Source organism: Erythranthe guttata, chromosome 12 (genome assembly GCF_056151865.1).
Source record: "Erythranthe guttata isolate IM_541 chromosome 12, IM_541, whole genome shotgun sequence".
NCBI classification, from domain to species: Eukaryota; Viridiplantae; Streptophyta; class Magnoliopsida; order Lamiales; family Phrymaceae; genus Erythranthe; species Erythranthe guttata.
The window spans coordinates 4,502,983-4,508,982 of record NC_142544.1 but is presented as its reverse complement, the minus strand read 5'-3'; positions in this window follow the sequence as shown (position 1 = coordinate 4,508,982).

Sequence of the window (6,000 nt, the reverse complement as noted above, 5' to 3'; positions counted from 1 at the left end):
TATATATATATATATATATATATATATATATATATATATATATATATATATATATATATATATATATATATATATATGTGTATAATTTTTTTAAAATAAAATATATAGTTAAAACTTCTATTATTTTAAAATTTATGAATATTTACTTATTTACGATTTTTTTTTATCAATGACTCTACAAAATAACATGAGAAGATGCCATGAATTCCCAAAATATTAAGTGCGATACATTATTAGAATAATTTGAATTAATTTAGATTTTTTGTCATGCTTAAAATATGATAAAATTATAAATATATGTCATTTTAATTAAAAAATTTCAGTATAAACTTATTTTTGCAATATATTGTGAACCTAAATTTTTTTCGGACTCTTTCATATATTTCTACCAGCATCATTCCTTAATCAAAACTACAAACATCTCTTCGTTCTGAACTCGTGATGTTTTAAAATATAATGGAGATTTACTTATGTGGGCCTTGATTTCTCTTATAATTAGATGATAAGACATAATCAAATGAAAACCTGTCATATGGGCCTACATTTTTATAACTTGTATAAGATTAATTTAATTCACCTAAAAAGAAAAAAAAAATTGTTTGAAGATTTAACTTCTTAAGTTTTAGAAAAAAAAAGTATAGTATGAAATCAATTATTAATATATTTGCAAATTAAAATTTATCTATTTTTTATTTCTTGTCACTTCAAATAGTATAATATGGGGTAGTAGTTATAAAATAAATTAGTACATATTAAGTAATATAAAATAGGGTAAATTACACACACCCCCCTGAGGTATGCTTAAATAACTGTAAGGTCCCTGTGGTATCGATAATTACACTTAGCCCCCTGAAACGTAGTCAGAAACTCTAATGGGATAATGAATTGGATACGTTATTCCGATAGGGTTCTAACGGACTATTTGTTTCAGAAAGTGGTGGAGACAACAAAGAGCTATGGGGTGACATGGCTCCCCGAACATTCCCGAACATTTCTTAAATCACCCATAGCTCTTTGTTGTCTCCACCACTTTCTGAAACAAATAGTCCGTTAGAACCCTATCGGAATAACGTATCCAATTCATTATCCCATTAGAGTTTCTGACTACGTTTCAGGGGGCTAAGTGTAATTATCGATACCACAGGGACCTTACAGTTATTTAAGCATACCTCAGGGGGGTGTGTGTAATTTACCCTATAAAATATTTTTGTTTCAAAAAAATTCGGTCAAATTTAGTAAAATGCTGAATTTTTATTTTTATTTCAATTGTCGTGTTAACAGTGAATGCTATTATTTTAGTAAGTGGTATATTTTAACTTAGTAATCAATTTTTGTCCCTGAATTTAAAGGGAATAAAGTAGAATCACAATTTCTATTCAATAGGATGTTTGTAACTTTAAAAATTAGTTCAGTGTTGTGGTAATAAGGTAAAATACTATGTATAAAAATAATTTCAATTTACTCAAAAAATAATTTAATTAAAACTAAGACACTAATTTTACATGTCAATGTTAGAACTCTAATAAGTTACTGTAATTCCATACAAAAAAAAAAAAAGGAGTTGTGAGAAACTTAAATCGAGTTACCCTATTAAAACAAGCAGTTGGTAAAATAATTATTATAATATCCAATTAATTGACTTAAATATATAGTTTTTGCACATAACTAAAAAAACGTTTTCAAGTTATATAATGATCCAATTTTAATTATTTTTTATGAAAATTGAAATTGATTCACAATTGATAACATATATTGAGATGTGATGCATATATCACAAAACTATTATAAAAATGTGACGAATTACTGACGATATTGCAATGAATTTTTAACCGGACAAAGGTAGTGACGAATCAATGACAAAACGCCGCATGTGACGAAACGTAGAGTGTGATGGATATGTGACCAAAGAAAGTTGTGACGAATCGATGACAAAAATTAGAATGCGATTGATTTGTGATGAATTACATATGACACATTCGTGACAAACTTATTTTGTAACCGATTTGTGACAAGTACTAATTAGATTATACATCATACAAACTTTTTGATGGATATTAGGACGCAATCGAGCTCCGTCACAAAAATTGCGACCCATATGTGCCGGATATTTGTTGTCACAAAATCCGTCACAATCACACATCCGTGGTTATGAATTGTAAATCCTTTATGTTAGAATCGGTCACATATTTGTCGCTAACTCTGTCACTTATTGTGACGAATTTGGTCTGTCACAAATATTCTATCACAAAAGCCCTGTTTTTTATAGTGAAATGGGTTTGAGCTGTCACGTTATACGCCATTATGATCCAAGCCTTATGCCGTCGAGTAAAATGGAAGAGGTGATAGGGGCCGTTGACGATCTACCGCTTGTCTATATTTGCATGGGTTCAACACCCAACATGCATTTTCTATTTAATTTTTTCTTAATATATCCGTAAATTTGACAATGATATTTTTCATATTTGAAGTTTTTGCGTATTTTTATTGTTTTATGTGCATACTACTAAAAAAAACAGGGGCGCTGCTCCGAAACCCCCGTAAATTTACGGTCCACCATTTTTATTAAATAATTTCTTTTTTATACTTTACTCAATTTTGAACGCTCTTGCCAAAAATCCTGGATTCGCCACTGAATAAGGGTATATTTTCAGAAATTGAAAGGAATGGGTGCGAAGCCGATGGTTTTACGTACACGAGATCAAGAAAGCCCACGCCCACGAGCTATAGAGTTTCACCCGATTTATTCATATACAACACGACTCTCCAGATTTCTTGCAAATTGGGGAGATTGGAAAAACGGGATTCAAGTCACAAAAGAGTTAGAAGAAAACAGGATCTCACCAGGTGTCGAACTCTCGTTTGGTTGAAGCGTGTGATTATTTCCAAGAAACGGTGGAAATAGGTCCTTGTATCGGCTCCGCAGTACGGCGTGACGAAGGATTTGTTGAATTCTCTTTTGAGAGATGATAAGTTACAGCTGGCGAAAGACGTGGAGCTGCATAATCGAGAAAGGGTGAAGGTGAATTTGTCTGCATGGACGATATGGATACACGCTCTGTTTCGAACGGGCATGTGAAAGATGCTCGCTCTTACTGTTTGGGGGTAAACTGCATATATAAAACCTCCTTGTGTTATGGTAAACTGCATAAAACCTCCTTGTGTTATTTTTATTGCGTAGAATCCTCATGTGGTTTATTTTATCTTGCGTGAAATCCCATATTCCGTTAACAAATAACACCGTTAAATATTGAGGGGGATTAATGCAAGTTTGTAAGACACGGATGGAGGTTTGGTGCATGATATTTACAATAAAAGTGCAACTAATACATAAAGTATTTATTTCTTTAAAATTTGAACTATTTCTTTCAAATTAAGTCAAGCACATTTATTCAATCTTTCAAAGTCGAATTTTCGAGATTATTAATATAAATATTTATATCAAAACTAAATTCAAATTTTCATATTATTTGTAATATTTTGACATATAATATAGGGATTTTTATGCAAAAGTCCCCAACCAAGCATGTTTATTATTCTAGGTATAGGGGACATATCTCTTTCACCAATAAGCCCATCCCTTTAATATTTATTATAACTAAAGGAAACATTCATGTATATCCCAATATTACCCTCAATCATTTATACCCAATTCTTAATTGTAATCCAAATTAATCAATTTTGTCCATAAAAGTTCAATTTTGACCACAAAAATTCAATTTTGACTTTTTTTTGGAGTATAATTTAATATGCTCCAATTTCATCCTTAACTTAATTTAATCTCAATTTGACCCCAAATTTCACAAATTATTAAATTTTGACCCAAATTTTTTTTTTTTTTCAAAAACTTTTTTTTGCCGCCGGATTCCGGCGTTGACTTTTTAAACTTTTTTTTTTTTTTTTTTTTCTTCCGGATTTTTTTTCCGGATTCCGGCGTTGACTTTTTTTTTTTTTTTTTTCTTTTTTCTTTTTTTTTTCTTTTCTTTTCTTCCGGATTTTTTCGCCGGTTTCCGGCGGTCTCTTTCTTTAGTGTTTTTTTAAGTTTTTTTTTTTTTTGTTTGGTTTGTTTTGTTTTTCCACGCCCGCCGCTACACGTTGACCGTAATTGTGCTGTCACTGACAGTAATTTAGCGTAATTATACTGTCAATGATAGTTAATTAACGTAATTGTACTGCCGTTGACATTACATTTATGTAATTGTGCTGCCGTTGACAGTAAATTAATGCAATATTATATTTTTTTATTTATTATTAATTTTTTTTATTTTTTTTTATTTGTTGACAAGTCAACGTAATTATATTACTGTCGTTGACAGTAAAATAACTGTAAACACAATAATATTACTGTCAACAACATCAATATTATTATTTTTTTGGGGTGTTTGTTTTGTTCGAGTTATTCACGAAGTAACGTAATAATATTACTGTCTACTATTGTAATATTACTGTTGCTATAGTAATATTACTGTCACTCACAGTAATATTAATTCTTTTGGTTTTTTTTATTTTGTTTACATTTGTTGAACGGACAACATAGTAATATTACTTTATTATACAATAATAATGAATTTTGTTGTGTTAATATTAATGTGCTAGAGATTAATATAGCAATATCAATGTGTTAAACTATAGTTTAGTTAATTTTACTGTGTTTAATAGTAATATAGTTAATATTACTGTCATTCACAGCAATATTGCTGTTTAAACGGAAAAAAAAAAAAAACAAAAAAAAAAAAATTAAAAAGTCAACGCCGGAGACCGGCGTTGACCGCCGGAATCCGGAAAAAAAATCCGGAAGAAAAAAAAAAAAAAAAAAAAAAAAATTAAAAAGTCAACGCCGGAGACCGGCGTTGACCGCCGGTCAACGCCGGAATCCGGAAAAAAAAAAAAAAAAAAAAAAAAAAAAAGTCAACGCCGGTCAACGCCGGAATCCGGCGGGAAAAAAAAGTTTTTGAAAAAAAAAAAATTTGTGAAAAAAAAAAAGTTTTGGGTCAAAATTGAATAATTTGTGAAAGTTGGGGTCAAATTGAAGTTAAAGTAAGTTAAGGATGAAATTGGAGCATATTAAAGTAAGAGGGGTTATTTTAGTCCTTTACATAAATCTGGACCATGTGTGGACTTATTGGTAAAGGAGAATATTGTCTGGATCTCTTTATGAATAAGTTCCCACTGATGGGCTTATTTGTAATATGCCCTATAATATATCCAAGCTAAATTTATAAATATAACAGTTTTGATATTCTAAATATATAGTTTCGAAAAAAATACTATTTTTACATACATTAATAAATTAAAATTTTATCCAAACATGGAAATATCCAAAATTTTATTTAGTTTCAGTTTTGATGCAATTATTTCTGTAAAAAAATATCAAATTCTTTTTTTGAAATCCAAATGAGAAAAAAAAATTCTAAAATTTAAACTTTTTTAAAAAGAATTGTTACAAATTTTATCCTTACGATTAGTCTTTAATTAATCTTTTATGTTGCAATTTAATATACATGTTTGACTTAATTTGAAAAAAAATAATTCGAATTTTAAATAAATAAATATTTTTTGCATAAATTCCATTTTTATTATAAATATCATGCATCAAACCCCTTGTTTTACAAAAAAACTTACATTAAACTCCCTCAATAGTTAATAGTGTTGATTGTTAACGGAATAGGCGATTTCATGCAAGATAAAAAAAAAAAAAAATAGGGGGTAAATTACACCCACACCCCTGAGGTATGCTTAAATAACTTTAAGGTTACTATGGTATCGATAATTACACTCACCTCCTTGAAACGTAGTTATAAACTCTAATGAGATAATGCATTGGATACGTTATTGCGATAGAGTTCTAACAGACTATTGGTTTCAGGAAGTAGTGGAGACAACAAAGAGTTATGGGTGATTTATAAAATATTGAGGGAGTCATGTCACCCCATAACTCCCCATAACTCTATGTTATCTTCACCACTAGCTAAAAATAATAGTCCATTAGAACTCTATCGAAAT